At 39.4% G+C, this 15,016-nt stretch overlaps 1 protein-coding gene across 11 annotated transcripts in view; it reads right to left on the reverse strand.

The window, feature by feature from the left end:
• PLAGL1 (pleiomorphic adenoma gene-like 1) overlaps positions 1-15,016 on the reverse strand; it is a 96,479-nt gene that overhangs the window by 25,408 nt on the left and 56,055 nt on the right. For all 11 annotated transcript variants that reach the window (XM_010851476.1, XM_010851481.1, XM_010851478.1 and 8 more), the window contains one exon: positions 4,404-4,477. The gene's annotated coding sequence lies outside the window, so the exon portion shown is untranslated. The remainder of the gene's footprint in view (positions 1-4,403; positions 4,478-15,016) is intronic.

Raw genomic sequence — 15,016 nt, forward strand, 5'->3', positions numbered from 1 at the left:
AGGGAGACACCGAAGAATGACTGCAATGAAATTTCTCTCTAGGTTGACGGAATGATGAACACAAAAGGGAGTGCACTTTCTGCACGCTTGACACGCGAGGGGAGTGAGAGTCAGACTTATGAGGGCGCCTACAGTGCAACGCCCTCAGGGTCATGCGCATCTGTGCTACAGACTAGCTTCCACTGCTACAACGCGGAGCCAGGTTATTTCTCAAAAAAATGCTACCCTTCTGCTGCAGAGGCGAAGGGACTCTGCAGAGGTGCTGGGGTCTGTGCTTTGGTCCCGGGGCTGATAGAGAAGGAAGGAAGGAAGGAAATAAGGGCAGATGTTAGGAGTTTACTCTCAAGATTAACGCCTCTGATTCCTATGCAAATACCTAAAGAGGGAGAGGCAGAGAAAGTTATCTTTAAGGCCTTTATCTTAAACTCTGAATTGCTTAAAAACCAAAGGAGAAAACATAAGTCTACCAGGGATTAGAAAGTGAGAGGCTGATGCTGCTAGACTTCTTGAGGCCCAGGACAGCCCTGCTTCCGAGCCTGGACATGCCCCCCTAGACCAGCCCACTGGGACAGAGTGGGATGTTGGTTCCCAGAAGATAGAAGTGAGGGTGTGCTGGAAACTGAGGTGTCAGAGAGGAAAAACCACATAAATGTGACAAATCTGTTGATTCAAAGACATTGCGGTAATCGTAGGTCCTTGTGGCACCAAATGTCTACAGGGATTTGGACCCTGAGGTCAGTCACGTCCTCAAAACAAATTCCACTTAAATCCTGTGGCTGAACATCTGAGACTTCAGATGAGGCTCATAAAGTCCCTGATGAAAACCAGAGAGGATTCTAGATAAGCCGAGATGTATCAGCCAGGATGCTGAGATTAGAACTTTTAGAACAGGGAGCTCTGGTTGGCCGAATGTCAGATGTACAAGGATCACCAAACAGGGGACCCCATCTTCCTGGTGCACAAGTACCCACTAAGTCTGCCTGGCATGAGGGGCACATCCATAGGGCAGACAGACCTTGGACAGAAGGAACCATCTAGGGAGCACATGCCCCATCACAGAGGCTGGGTGGCCAAGCCAGTCCCCACTCTCTGCTTTGGTTAGTAGGAAAATGAGTATTTTTTATTAAATGGTACCCAAGAAGAGAACCCATAAATGGGGAGCTTGGAAGTTAGGGTGGGTTGAGCAAGCAGATAGACGTTTGGAAAACCAGAGCACGGGGCCACTCAGCTCTCACAGGGTCTGGCCTCTGTTGACCTCGCTTCCCTTCTCACACAGGAAGAGGGGTGAGGGAATATTAGAGGGGCAGTCAACAAACCCAGGCCCAGCCCCAAACCCTCACCACCCACTTTCCAATCGGTGGCACCCCAAAACTGAGCGGGGATGAGGGTACGTGGCAGAATGGGGGCCCAGCCCACTCTACTGGCCAAAACTCAATTTTCATGGGGCTGCCTTCAAACAACTACCAGCCTGGCAAATAAAGAGCTCATAAGTAAAGGGACATTTCTACATACTGGAGACCGAGATCCCTACGGACTCCTCAGTCTTTCTGTTCTCAGACTGGCCCCCCTTCATCCCTTCATTCTAGTCACAATGCTGCTGTCAGAGCGATTCTTCTAACATGCAAATACGCTCCCGTCACTTGGCCATTTGGAATTGTTCAGTGGTCCCATTAATTTCTGTCAGTTGCAACCAAGAGTCCTGACTGATGCACTGCAAGTTTTTAATCAGGACAGCAATACGCTCAGGCTCAAGTTATAGAAAGAGACCTCAGACAGCAGACGGACAGAGTAGCTTCTGAGTGTATCCAATCTATACATTCAAATCAGTAAAACAGTAATTCCTTGGGAAGAAACACAGCCAACAATTTTGTTAAAAAAACTGCACACAAAAAGACTAACTGCAGTAATTGAACACTGAAGCTTCTCTGTAAAACTGGGTGTTCACAGGGAGCTCTAAATCTCTCCTGAGTCGGAACTTGCAACACTTTTGCGTACTTTAAGTTGAATATACAGGGCAAACTGGAACCATTTTAGGAAAACAACAAAAGATGATGATCACCCTAATGTGGTTCTAATTTACATGCTGGTTGTAAGTGTGTGTGTTTTTATGAATCACTTTTAATTCCTGTGCTCAAACAAAAAAGAAAAAATTACCTTGGTAATGCCACATAATGGATCAATTAAGTTATTCCCCAAATAAAGTACACTTTGTTATAGTATAAACACACATAACTGCTAGCTCTATTTTAAACACACTGATAGAGAAATGTGCTTTATTTATTCGTTTTAACAATAATATTTAATACTCTCCTATATTATGCCCCTGCCCTCAGCTCCCCTCAGGCCTTGACTACTTTCTTTTTGGGGAGTCAAGAAAGTGAAAAAAAAAAAAAAAAAAGTTAATACTATTTCTTAGACAGCAACTTTCCTTACCTAAACGTGGTGTATGACGATGAGTTTTCCTCTCCCTTATTCTTTTACTAAAAGCATACTCTACCTAATACAGGTTGTGGTTCCTACAGTTAGTTAAAAAACATGAACCAAATGATAGTATTTCTAGACAGTCTAGGAACGATGGATTGGTGGGTGCAGAAAAGACTGGCTATGGAATCAGATGGCTCTGGGTCCAAACTCTGGCTCTGCTACTTGCCAGGTATGTAACCTCAGGCAAGTTCCCTAACTTCTCTTTATGCTGACATCTCTCTACCTGGCAGAGCTGTTACGAGACGATGCGTTACAGATGCACACACAGAGGCACGGTGACTGGGGCAGAGTCTGAAGTTTATGTACAAAGTAGACGTGCCCTGTTAATAAGCATCACGAGTGCTTTTACACACTGGATACGCTCACAATTAGGAAATATTAATAATCTGTGTCAGGATACAATACGTCTAAACGGCAAGAATGTAAGGTTTTGATTCAGTTCAATAATCTTTCTTTGATTTGGATCACCATGACACAATTCTTTTCTAACGTGTTCTTGTAAAAGAAATTTCTAATTATTTCTCTCCTGCTTCAAAGTTTTGTATGTCATGTAGTCTAAAGACTTCTAAATTCTTAAGCAGCATATTATTATTAGCTGGGCTTTTAACGGCAATGTCACGTTTAACTGGAGAAAACAATTACAACTGGACCTAGCATGAACTGGTCTTACACATATCATGAAGCTACACAAATGACATATAGAAGCGATTCTGGCAACTTTAGATTTTGCTAGAATTTTTTTTTTTTGAATGTGTGGGTGGGGAAGTGGACTAATTTCAATTAGAACCATTTGGAGAACAGGAACTTTAACACACATATCTAATATTCTCTTGACTTTGGCCTTTCACTTGGAGCAGCTGTGGGCAGCCTTTCTAGAAGTCAGTCCCAAGAGTAAAATGAAATTGGAAGTGGTTTATCTAGTTTAAGAGAAAAAAAAAAACCTTAAGTATAAAATGGGATATAAGGAAACTTACAAAGAAGATTGGAATTAAAAAAAATATGGCATATTTACAGTCAAGGACACTTTGCAAAAAAATCTGTGGAGAGAGGCCAACAGTCATGGTTAAGCAATACTGTTAGCAGCAGAGCTGCAAACAGGAGGAGGGCTCCTTAAGGGTGAAGAAGGCAACGGGCTTAAACAGAGAACTAATACATTTTACAGGAGAAAAACAACCAGAATGTTGGATATGAAATTTAAGGCTCGAACTAGGTGTCATTATTTTGAAATGGGTGTTTAAAACAAACCATAATCTCCACATGTATGGTGGAGAAAAATAAAAACTTCCGATAAATATCACGGATCCCATCAACCATGAGTTCCCACAAATTTAGGTTACCGTCACTGGATTTAGCAGCATACTTATTTCATAATTTTAGGAAATTTGGACAGAATATATGCAAACTGAAAAATCACCTCATGTTACGACGCTGGAGCATGATTTAGAAACTGAGTTGAAACGTATGCAACATTCTAAATATGATTCTAAATGGAAGATAATCCTCCCCCAAGTTCCCCTAGTATTAATCTGTTTTTATCTGAAAACATCTTTTTAAATGTCAGGGAGGGAGGTCACAAGTTTCTAATAAAGAAGTCATGATCAATAAAAGTCAGCTGTATAAAGCCCCTTATTTCTAAAGTTACATGAATAAACATTAATGACAATTCTTAGCATGTTCTCTTGATTTTTCTAAAGAGTGAAAAACAGGCTTTTGTATTCCCCAACCCTCTTTTTTCCTTCAAGGCCTACAGTTCCTCCAATGAGAAATCTCAGACAGCGAGTGTTTTCTGGGACATCAGCCCCTCTACTGCGGAAGGCTGTGGCGTGTGCTCTAAAGTAGGAGAATAAGAACACAGACTCACGCTGGCCATGGCACGCAGCCTGAGCAGAAGTCAGACAGTGTCGTGGGGATACACTTACCTTTCTAAGCTTGGGGTCCAGAGGAGTTTCAGATGTGACCTGAAATAGAGGCCACACCAGATGTGAGAGCAATCCTAGAAGAGGAGGAAAAAAAAAAATCAAAAGGTTAAACAAAGAAAAGCATTGAGGGAAGTCACACTGAATACTGTGGAAGGAGACATTCACACTCAGGACGCAAGTTCAGGAACACCAGGATCAAACACTGTCTGTCTGTATACCATCATGTCATATTCCAACCTTCCAGAGACACATCTCTGAGCTCTTACAGAATTTTTAGTTTGAGAGACGCAACACGGTGACGTGAGGAGCCACAGCCATGGTGCCAGAAGGCCCACGGTTCAGACCCAGGTGTCACCTGGAGCCACTAGAAACCTCTCACCGCCTGTGGAACAGCTCTCTGCCTCGGCTTCTCACCTTAATATGGAGATGATCACCATACCTACAGCCCAGGGGCCTTCTGAGGATTAAAGGAGTCAGAGTGAAGTGCTGAACACTGCACCCAGGAAGCAAGCTGTACTGGTATATTTGCAGTTCTTTTCCAGAGACCTTAACTCAAGTGAGAATGTCTCAGAGCTTCAGGAAGCAATCAGATGATATTCAGAACCTTTTCTAAAAGGGTCAACTAAGAACACTATCCTCTAGGAAAAGGGAGTGTGGACCCACCGGAGCAGGGCGTGAAGGGGCAAGAGGGGAAGACAAAGTCAAAGAGCCAGGGAAGACCATTAAAAGGCAAAAAACAAACAGCCAAACAAACAAAAAAAAAAAACAAAACAAAAACCTAAGACCAAAAGGAACCTTTGCTGAACTCCATTTTTTTTTTTTCTTCAAAGACAAGGTTACTACTCAGAGGAGAGGCCTAAAGGACAGAACTTGCTGATAATAAGTGTACCTGTCTTTCTTGTCATTCAACCTAACCCACAAGGAGGATGTCTCCTTTCAATGACTAGGTAAGCCCCTAATAGGTCTGCTTTGTTTGTTAGATGGATGAAAACCATCTGAGAGGGAGGATCTGGTATCTTTCTGCTAGGAAGTTTGCTGATGGAGGTAGACACACACAAAAACATGAAGATCCCCAAACTTATTTTGAGGGCTTGACTCTTACTAAATTACCTGACATTCTTCTTCCTGTATATGACAACAGACTTCAGGCCTAAGAAAAGGGCTCTTTTTATAAAGGATCATGCAGTTGACATTAACTGGTTCTATAAACACAGCAAGAACACAACTTTTAACTGCAGTCACCCCCTGGGGCATGCATGTCATTCTATCAGTGGGGACAAGATATGCCTCATCGCTTTTAAACTGAAATTTCCAACGCAAGAGTGTTGTTTGACTCCCCACTTCTCCTTCCACCCTTCATTCCCCCCCTAACTCAGGTATGATGTCACATGAAATTACTTCCAGAAACTGGGAGGACAAAACAGCCAAGTTATAAAACCTAAGTACGAGGCTTACGGCTTTCTTATCTACAAGTTAATACCTCTGGGGGCGAGAGTCTATCAATGATCAAGGCCACGGTAATTTTCCTGTTTCGTAAGAAATCTAAAATCTCAGCAGAAACACAATCTGCTGACTCGATCACATTCGTACAGCCCACGCAAGTGCCTATCCCTACACAGGACGCTCCCACGACTCACCAATATGTAAAACTGTTTTTTAAACCTCATTCCTACTTTTAATCAAGGCAGAAAATCAAATAGATGTCTTTGGACATAATCTTGGAGTAAAAATAAAACAAAAAAACATGGAGAATAAAATATGAGCCAGATCCTATACTTGTGTGCTTACTTCACCCCCCCGCCAACATTTTCTAAAGTTTTCCATTATGATTTTAAGATGTCATTTTTTTCCCAAAGAATATTGACAACTATTTCCCACTTACAGCTCTGGTTTAAAAAGCAGTTGGGTTTAACTTGAGAATAATTCAGAACTGGGCTTGTCTTAGGCTCCTGTGAACTCATGGGAGTTAGTCCTCTAGGATCAAAATTTCCTTTACATTTTTCACTGAGAGTCAAGGGGTTCATAAAATACAGTAGTAGTAAAGCTAGTTACAGAAACTGTCAAAGGTTTTGTTTTGCATTATTTAACATTCCACCATAGAATTAAATCATGTAGAATGGAAGTCTGTCCATCTCAATCACTAAATCTGGTCAGGTGAAAGTCTACAAAACTCTAAAATTCTTTTCATCTTCTTACTGAAAATATCTAAACACTACGCTGAGACATAATTTTTAAAAAGAATATTACAGGAGAGAGCTTGGATTTGAAAAGGACAACACCGTACACTTTCTATGCCTCCTGTTCGCAGGCTGAGGGACTGCCCAAACAACTTGCCACGTTGAAAAACTGTTTAATAATTCTCCATAAAGGAAAGATTTTAAAAAGCTATAGTACCAATCAGGTAACAAGAGATCAATCAGGTTTTCCCAAAATGTAGTCTTTGCCGTTGAAGCCTGCATAAGTAATTACATTCAAAGTAATGTACCGGGAGCTATCAATCCCCATTCATTCAGCGCGCATTCACTGAGCTAAGAGATTTGCTGCGCTTGGAGATATAAAAACGAATACGACACAGCTGCTTTACTTCCAGCTAGAAGAATACACCTAAACAAAGAGCTACAGGGCAATGTGTTAAGTGCTATAATAGAGGTGTGTGCAGAGGGCTGAGGGCCAAAGGAAGAAGCTATAAATTCTTCCTGGGAAATCAAGCCAGAGAGGAGAGGTATAAAAGAAGGTCTGGTGATGTTTCCTTGCGATAAATTCGACTTTTTCTTTACTGTGTTGTCAAAAGTAAGGCAGTAATTTTAGGATTTATGAACTGTTCTCATAGCAAATGCTAAATTGGTCTAGAGTTTTATTTATGTTTGACACAGACTTCCGGTTACAATATCCTAAGAATATACATTTTTAAAAATAACTATGACTTGTTGTATTCCCACTCAACACACACAATCCAGAACAGCATGAATAGTTTGAATAGTTCCCATGAATAGAACTTAGATACAAAGTTCAAAGATGTTTCAAAATGTAAGTGAATAAAAGTCACATTCTAGAAACTTGGTAATATCATATTAACAATGCTTATTTTCAGTATCAATTTTTTTCTCTTCTTCTGAAAGCAAAAATAAAAGAACCACCTGATTATATATCATGGCTAACATCTGCCTTTCTCTACTTCTGTGTTTAAAAAAACGAGGGTGTTGAATCAACTTCTACTTAACATCATTTATTATGCATATCATATTCCTACTTATAACACAGTTGTGACAGAACCTCCATTGTTCATTACACACTAGCCCCAAACTCGAGTAATTCTAATGTAAGCATGAGAAACCACCGTCTCCTTTGGGGTGAATTTCCAAATTCCTCTGTGTTAAATTGAGGTCTAATTTTCCCTATGCCTGGTTTTCACATGAAGGTCCATTCCACCCCATGTGCTCCTTTTCAGCTGTCAATAAACAGAGGCAGTGAATTCCCCCACGGCTTCACAAAGCTAGTTAGGCAGAGCCATTCATTCCTTCAGGAAAACAGGGCATTGATTTCAGCGAGTTCCCAGGGAGCAGCTGCAACAAAGAGATCAAAGGCCCACCTCTCTTTCCCTCCATTGCTTTCATTAGGCCAGGCCCAGACAAACAGCGACAGGTTTCCTCGAGACAAGGAGAGGGCCCGGCAGACCACCTCATGGTTCAATTCAAATTCATCCGTTTCCTACATTCCAGTGACAGTCCAGAATGCTAACCATGACAAACCAGCACAATCAAGCGGCATAATATACTGCTCGCTAGTTCATCCAAGGTCAGAGGGAGAAAACAAGCAGGGAGGGAAGTCCTCTGCCTCTAGGACCCGCTGAGCCGCCATGGCCCCCCGACATTCCATAAATAAACTGCACCCGCTCACTCTCCCTTTCTTTCTCCACCCTGCGATCCTACAAGCAATGGTCTCACTTAATCTGCAATTTCTTTCGTGTCACTGTACCTAATCTACTGGGACACTATTCTAAGTGTAATGGGGCTGCTGATGACAGGAGGGCGGCCACACGCACGGCCCTTCTTCATTCGCACCCAGTAAACTGCTCCCATACGATGAACTGAGAGCTGTAATTCCTGGGGCTTCCCTCAGGCCTTCATCTCCAGCCGAGGCCACACGACCTAAAGAGAGACTCAGCGTGCACAAACTCTTGTCTGCAAAACACACACCCAGACAGAGATAGAAAAGTTAGCTTTTTGATGGGAGCTAGGTAATCACGGAAACTAGTAATCCAAGCTCTTAAGTGACGGTCTGTGTGTGAATGAGGTGTGTGTGTGTTTGTGGGGAGTGACGAAGGTTAGTGAGGGGGAGAGGAGAGCCAGAGGGAGGAACTAGGAAAGAAACTGGATTATCCTGACTGGTTCCCTACACTGAACACACAGAATTAAAAGACTTCCAAAGTCCCCACTGAATCCTGAACGGCTGCCTTGACTGGCTACCACATTCATGAAAGCCTAGAATAAAATGTGTTCCTTTTATTGTGGTCTGTTCCATTTCTGCCGCTAACCCTGAGTAAACAAGGGAATACATGGGTTAAGTTTCAAAATTCCTAAACTAAAAAGAAAATAAACAAGATTGGAATGAAAGGTATGGAGAACTCATTCCTTGACACAGAATACGACCTTCCCACGTGTCCATCTTAGGAGCTTTGGGGAGGAAGCGGGGGAGGGGGGTCCCTTCACTGATTATTCATTTGACTGCCAAAGACGCCATTTTGTGTAGGGTACTAAACAGCCCTCAAAGTAAAGACTTTTGACTTTTCTCAAATTGGGACAGATATAAACTTAAGAGAACACAGAACTCCCAACTGTGCATGAAAGGTGGCGGAATTCTTGGAAACTCAAAGCTGACTCTGGCACTAACTCACTTTGGCCTCTCTGCCTCCCTTCTCTTCCAAAATGGAGACAGAAACATCTGTGAAGAATTTCTTTACAAAGTATTGTGAAATAACCGTTCCTCAAAAACGATGTACCTCATCGAAGAAAGCTGGTCTTGTGAGTTATTCTGTAATCTATAGAATGCAATCTATAACAGATCTCATTTTATAACAGATCACTCTAACTCAATAGAGCTGCTCTGGAAACTCCTGTGTCTCTATAAATCAAATCACTTTCTAAAAGCACTCAGAAAAGTTGCTACTTGAAGGCTACAGCAAATGACGAAATACACTCATCAATTTATTTACATACGTTTCAAAAGCATTTACAAAGCACTTAGAAACATCAATTTGCTCTTCACTATAACCAACTGAGATAGATGGTTTTATGAATTTCTATTTTTGTACGAGGAAAACAGCCTCAAGAGAGGTAATAAATTGATTTGCCAAAGTCACAGAACAAATAAGTAGATGAGTCACAACTTTAAATACTTTTTCTAAATCCCATGCTATTTCCATTGCACCTAGCTACCACCTCTGCATATAATTATTCACTGACATTCTTCGTAATTTTATTAAGTAAGTCCTCAGAATCTATCTGCAAGCTCAATGCATTGTGCTGCTCATTCAAGGGGCAGCGTTTAAGAGTATGGGCTCTGCTGTCAGATTCATGTTTAAGTTTTAGTGTCAACTTTTAGTAGTTTTGTAAATTAAGCAATTAATAGTATTTCCAGAAGCTCAATTTTCCCATCTGTAAAAGAGGAATAGTACCTTCTTTCATGAGCTTCCCTGGTGGCTCAGTGGTAAAGAACCTGCCTGCAAGGCACAAGACGTAAGAGATGCAGGTTTGATCCCTGGGTTGGGAAGATTCCGGGAGAAGGAAATAGCAACCCACTCCAGAATTCTTGCCTGGAGGATCCCATGGACAGGGAGCCTGGTGGGCTACAGTTCATAGAGTCACAAAGAGTTGGACGGGACTTAAGTGACTTAGCACACACGCATACACCTTCTTTCACAGGGTTTGCAAAGAATCAAACTGCCAGTAGGACATAAATTAAGCTATTTATTGACTAACCAGTATTTTGAAATGTCTACTTTAAGAAGACCTTTCTATAAGTAAATAACCTATAGAAAGCACCTAGAGCAGTATGAGCATGTAAGAAATGCTCAGTAATGGTAGCTGTTATCATTGATGCTGAAAATCAAACCAATATAAAACTTGTTAAAAGGGGCAAAAAATACTTACAATAAAAGACACAAAATTTAACTTTCAGCATCCAGATTACATTATTCCCTCCAGCACTAAAAATTTAGCCCTCAAGTCTATGTTTTTATGAGGCCAAGTAATTTTAAAACCAAGATCAAACTGTCATAAAAGATAAGCTCTGATTCAAAATAGATTAACTGAGTTGTCTTGAAAAAATAATAACTGAGACAAGTGCCTGGTTACTATAAAGCAACAATGTGGTTTTTCTGTAAAATTTTATTAAAAAAATGCAAGTTTTACTTCTTGCCATTTAACCATTTTAAGTAGAAATGTACTGGTGATAGGCAGGAATTCAGACTATTGCCACACAAAGAGAAAAATACCTAATAGGAATACTTGCTTTATGTAGCTAGTGCTTTAGCTAGCTCACACTAATCATTAGGAGAAAATGGGTTGACTTCCGAGCATGGAAAAAGACTGCCAGAGGTAAACGGCAAATCTTACTTTTTCCTCTTTGTCTCATTTTTCGTAACCCTTATTTGATAGATGGTGGTATGTGGATGCTACAGTGCAGAGTACACAAAATACTATGGGAAGACAGAGACAGGCCAGTAAGTCCTACAGAGCCAGAAGAGGCTTTGGAAAGAAGACGGATTTATCCAACTTTTACCAAGTATGTAAGCATGTCTAGAATATTCCTGATTGTCCTTGAGCTTCATGGGATTTTCTCTGAATTCTAAATATGTCATTTAGTGATTCAACTGTCCTTCACTGCTTTTGCTGATGTGCAAACTTAGATGGACCCCCCTCCTCAATTTTTTAAAATATTTATTTATTTGGCTGCCCAGAGTCTTAGCTGTGCCATGCAGTATCTTTTAGTTGAGGCATGCAAACTCTTAGTTGAGGCATGTGGGATCTAGTTCCCTGACCAGTGATCGAACCCAGGCTTCCTGCACTGGGAGTATGGAGTCTTAGCCACTGGACCACCAGGGAAGTCACTTTTTTGTTGTTGTCTTTTAATCCAAGGCTTTGATATTTTAAAAGGCAGGGAATTGAGGCTACTATTGTTTGACTAAACATCACTTAACGCTCCTTCTAATTCTAGAGTTCTGTGATTTTAAAAATTAGTGCTCATTGCATTACCTACTACATAACACATCAGTTTAAATCAGTTAATCTATAGCCTACTAACACTGAGAAATTTTTTTTCCTTCATTATCATTTATCTCAAAAATTAATAGTTGGGAAGAACTCATAAGAATGTTTATGGAAGTATGTCTCACAAAGAAACTGAGTCCATAGCTGTGCAAGTTTGATAGCTATTTCTTTCCTATGATGGGCTAAGAATTGCCTTTTTATAACCACCTTTAACTGTCTTTTCCAACCATATGAAACAAACATATTTTTAAACAAAAGACATTCAGATATTTGAAGACAATTTTAACAATCCTTTACCTTGAGTTGTTAATTTGATACTGTTCTTCTCTAGTATAAGTACCTAGTGCTATAAGTTTGCCTCTAAGCACTGCTATAGTTGCATCCTATTTGGAAACACATTTCATTTCTATTTGGTTGAAAATACTTCCCAATTACTCTTTTCATTTTTGTCACGTGGGTTATTTGGTAAAATTCACTAGTGTGCCCATCTGGGCTGGGTGTTTTCTTTTTGGAAAGTTTTTGTTGGTGGTGATGATATTGTTTGCTTTGAATGTATACTATTAATTTGATGTCTTTAATAGATATAGGGCTGTTCAGGTCATCTGTTTCTCTCTGCATGAATTCTGGTAGTTAGTGTCTTCCTAGGAATTGGTCCATTTCATCTAAGTTCTGAAATTTATGGGCAGAAGCTGTTTGTAGTATTCTCTCATAAGCCCTGTAAAATCCATGAGGTCAGCAGTCATGGGCTCCTCCTTCCTTTTTGATACTGATAATTTATGTCTTTTTTCCTTGGTTAGCCTTGCTATAAGTTTATCATTTTATTAATCATGTTCAGAAACTTCATTTTGTTGATTTCTCTTTATCATTTTCCTAGTTTCATTTTTTTTTTACCTCTCTAATTTTTATTATTTACTTTCTTCTGCATGCTTGAAGTTTAATTTGCTCTTCTCTAGTTTCACAAGGTAGAAACTTCAGTTATTGATTTTAGGTTTTTTCCCAACATAAACATTTAATGCTATACATTTCCTTCTAGGCATTATTTTAGCTGCATCCCACACATTCCTGGTGGCTCAAAAAAGAATCTACCTCCAATGCAGGTGACCCCGGTTCAATCCCTGGGTTAGGAAGATCCCCTGGAGAAGGGAAGAGCTACCCACTCCAGGATTCTTGCCTAGAGAATTCCAAGGACAGAGGAGCCTGGTGGGCTACAGTCCATGGGGTCACAAAGAGTCAGACATGACTGAGTGACTAACACTTTCACACATTTTTATAGACTATATTTTTACTTTTTGTTTAAAAAAGTATTTTTAAATTTTTTAAATTTTTTGTGAGACTTCTTTGATGCATGCATTATTTGAAGTGTGTTATTTTCCAAATATTTGAGAATTTTCACACTATCTTCTTGTTATAATTTCTATTTTAATTCCACTGTTGTCTGAGAATGTATTTTGTATGTCTGTCATTCTTTTAAATATAAGGTGTTCCATATGGCCTTGAATGTCCCCCGGGGTTATTCAGAAGTGTGTTATTCAGTTACAATATATTTTTCCAAATATATTTGTTGTAATTTAATTCCATTATGATCAAGAACATCCTTTGTATGATTTCAACCCTTTTAAATTAACTGACTTGTTTTCTTACCCAGAATATGGTCTATCTTAATAACTGATCCGGGTGTGCTTGAAAAGAACATCTATTCTGCTTTTGTTGGGTTCTATAGTGTTACATATACATACATATATATATATAGTGTTATGTGTGTGTGTGTGTTAGTCGCTCAGTCATGTCTGACTCTTGGCGAACCCACGGACCACAGCCCACCAGGCTTCTCCATGGAATTTTCCAGGCAAGAATACTGAAGTGGGTTGCCATTCCTTCTCCATATAGTATATATATATAGTATTTATATAAGTATCAATTAGGTCAAGCTTGTTGATACTGCTATTTAAGCCTTACAGATCTTTATTGGTTTGTTTTCTACTTGGGATATATATCTTACAAACCCCAACTCCATTGTTATTATTTTTACTTAAATAATTATCTCTTTTAAAAGATTTAAATTAAAAAGAACTTATACCTTTTCACACGTGGTTACCATTTCTGGTGCTCTTTATTTCCACTTGGTATTATTTTCCTCTTCTTGAGGACTTTTAACATTTCTTGTAGTGTAGGTCTAATAGTTATTAATTCTTTAAGCTTTTGAATGTCTGAAAATGTTTATTTCAATATCTTTTTTGAAAAATATTTTCACTAATTAATAGATTTTTCTAAGTTAACAGTTTTTTCTTTCATTAAAGACACTGTTCCACTATCTTCTGGTTTGCATTGCTTTTGATGAAAAGTCTGCTGTGATTCTCTGTTTCTCTAAATTTATAGTTTCTTTGTTCTCATTTTAAAATCTTTCTCTTTATTACTGGTTTTAAATTATCTGATTATATTGTGCCTTGGTATAATTTTCTTCATCTTTTTCTTCTTTGGATAACTGCTAGATATTTATTGAACCATTGAGATTCATGGACTTATAGTTTTCATCAAATTTAGCAAACTTTCAGCCATTATTTTTAAAAAGATCTTTCTTCTGTTCCCTCTTTCCCTTGGATCCTCTAATTATACATATATCTGGCTGTGTAATGTTACCCTGCAGCCTACTGCTGGGCTTTTCCCTCCAGGCACTGTGTGTGTTTTATTTTATATAATTTTCTATTGCTGGGTCAAGTTCAGTGTCTAGTCTGCTGTTAATCCTGTCCATTATATTTTTCATTTCAGATGTTTGTTGTCTCTAGAAGATCAATTTGGGCCATTTTATAGCTTCTATGTCTCTCCTTAACAAATTAACGCTTCCTCTATTACCTTAAACATACAAAACTAGCTTTAATCATAGTTCTAATATCTTCATTTAGTGAATATGTTTATTAAAATCTTATTAAATAAAAATATGTTCATTAAATTTGTTTATTAATATGTTTATTAAATCTGTTTCATTTCTGAGTCCATTTTGTTGACTGAATTTTCTCCTAACCACTGAAATTTCCTGTTTTTTTGCATATCTGGTAAATTTTGATTGGGTGCTAGATACTGTGTACTTTATCTTGTTAGGTACTGGATTTATGTGTTTCTGGGTTGCCATTTCCTTCTCCAGGGGATCTTCCCACCCCAGGGATCGAACCCGGATCTCCTGCACTGCAGGCAGATTCTTTACCGACTGAGCTACAAGGGAAGACCCCTTAAATATTCTTGAGCTTTGTTCTGGGCTGCATTTGAGCAACTAGAAACAATTTGACCCTTCATTTATTTAATGTTTTGGCCATACCATGTAGTCTATGGGATCTAAACCTAACCAGGGAT

Source organism: Bison bison, unplaced genomic scaffold, assembly GCF_000754665.1.
Source record: "Bison bison bison isolate TAMUID 2011002044 unplaced genomic scaffold, Bison_UMD1.0 scf7180017864303, whole genome shotgun sequence".
Classification (NCBI taxonomy): domain Eukaryota; kingdom Metazoa; phylum Chordata; class Mammalia; order Artiodactyla; family Bovidae; genus Bison; species Bison bison.